The sequence below is a fragment of the Lathyrus oleraceus genome, chromosome 1, assembly GCF_024323335.1.
Source record: "Lathyrus oleraceus cultivar Zhongwan6 chromosome 1, CAAS_Psat_ZW6_1.0, whole genome shotgun sequence".
Lineage (NCBI taxonomy): Eukaryota > Viridiplantae > Streptophyta > Magnoliopsida > Fabales > Fabaceae > Lathyrus > Lathyrus oleraceus.
In genome coordinates this window covers 223,304,259-223,306,329 of record NC_066579.1, presented here as the reverse complement: position 1 = coordinate 223,306,329, position 2,071 = coordinate 223,304,259, and the positions used below count along the sequence as shown (strand labels likewise).

Sequence of the window (2,071 nt, the reverse complement as noted above, 5' to 3'; positions counted from 1 at the left end):
TATAATGTCCTAATGAATTCCATGGCCTTCCAAGCATATTTTGACATTGGTCCTTGAAGAAACTTTTAGAGGGCATCACAAATGACATTATACAAAAAGAATCAGATTGATATGTTGAAAATTGAAGAAGTTATGATCTTTGAAAGTTGAGAAAAAGTCACTTGAAAATAGGTCAAATTTCACTAAGTCCACAAATGACCTATAATGTCTTCAAACTTTTGATGATCCTCCAAGAATAATAGGCTCTTTTCATGTAAAGAGAATTTGTAGAGGATGTTGAGAAGATTAATATTCAAAAATAAGCATTCAAAAGTGATTCGAATTGAAGAAGTTGTGATCTTTGGAACTTTGACTTCAAATTGTTGACTTTTTTGGTCAAACCCCTTGGGACAAGGTTGTATATTTGGACTTTTCTTGCACTTAAAAGTACATGTGTGATAATATGAACTGAAAATAAGGTTTCCTTTATTTCCTCTTGATTGAATTGCTCAAAGCTTTAAGTTTCTTATTGAAGAAGGCATGGAAATAAACACATGAACCTTTTGACTTTCCTTGATAAGTAAGCCACAAAACTTTGAGATGCTCTTGATTTGATGAGCCCTATCTTTCACAATAAACTTAAGGTAAACAATAAATAACTTTGGTATTTTATTAATGGTTAGATAAGAAATTAATCATATAAACACAAAGGTAAAACACCATCAAAGAGGTGCTTGGTGATCCCTGCATAAGAAAACTCAAAGATGGATAAAAGGAAGGACCAAGATGTGACCTTGTTTATGTGCAATGATGAAAATGGCATGTGGGATCTTAGGGTTAAACATTACGGTATGACAAACATTTTTCCACCTTTGTGCCAAGAGACGTTTGGCTTGTACCCAAACACTTAATCCACTCTTTTTAGTATTTGAGGAGCAGCGGGTGCTTCTTTGGGTTGCAATAAAGTTCTCCATCATTAGTTCGAGTTTTAACTTTTTAGGTACTTGAGGAGCAGCGGGTGCTTCTTTTTGATAACCTGGAGGAACAATAAGTGTTGGGTTTGAAGAAAACAACGCGTTGTTGTTTTTATAGGAGAAATTTGGATGGTTTCTCCAGCAAAGGTTATAAGTATTAGAGTCTGGGTTCTCTTGGGAATAGTTTACTTGGTCAGACGGAATTCTAGCCAATAGGTGGCATTCAAGAGTGTTATATCCAAGGGTTCCACATAACTCGCAATTAGATGTTGCAACAGCTATGGTAGCTGCTAGAGTTACGGTCAAACTCTCGATCTTCTTAGTGAGTGCGTCCACTTTAGCATTGACCTAGTTTATGCCACTTACTTCATTTATTCTGCACTTTATTAGTGGTTTCTCTGTAGAAACTCGCTCACCTTCCCATTCGTAGTGGGTTTGCTCTATATTTTCTTTGAGTTGATAGGTGTCTTTGTAGGGTTTATCCATTATAGAGCCATCAACTGCAATGTTTAAGGTTAGTTTGGTGTTGTACAAGAGACCATGGTAGAAAGTATGGATAATCATACATGGCTCAAGTCCATGATGTGAGAAGATCCTTAACATATCCTTGTATCTCTCACATGCTTCAAAAAGAGATTCATTGTCTTTTTGCCTAAATTCGTTGATTTGGCTTCTTAACATAGGTGTTTTGCTAGGTGGAAAGTATCGTGCTAAGAAAACTTTCTTCAATTTGTTCCATGTAGTTATGGAATTAGATGGTAGAGATTGGAGCCAAGCTCTGGCTCTATCTCTCAAAGAAAAGGGAAAGAGACATAATCTTATGGCTTCGGGATCGATGCCATTAGCTTTCAACGTGTCTGCATAATGCCCAAACACTGACAAATGAAGGTTCGGGTCCTCCGTAGGGCTACCAGAGATATGGTTCTGTTGCACAATGAAGGTTTTAACTCGAAATTATTTGCGTTGATTATATGAGGTGCAATGCTCAAGTGTGGCTCTTCTTTAGATGGAGCAACATAATCCTTGAGAGGACAATTTTGATTTGAGGCCATATCAGGATATAGGATATTGTATTCTAAACGAAGTTTTCTAACTTAGCGTCTTAGAATAAAACACTT

The 2,071-nt window shown here is 36.5% G+C and overlaps 1 non-coding gene across 1 annotated transcript; it reads left to right on the top strand.

Annotated features, from left to right (window-relative positions):
• Positions 1 to 1,527: 1,527 nt before the first annotated feature.
• LOC127116696 (small nucleolar RNA R71) lies at positions 1,528 to 1,634 on the top strand. The gene has a single exon (XR_007801497.1). It is a non-coding gene; the product is annotated as a small nucleolar RNA R71 (small nucleolar RNA).
• The last annotated feature ends 437 nt before the right edge of the window (positions 1,635 to 2,071 follow it).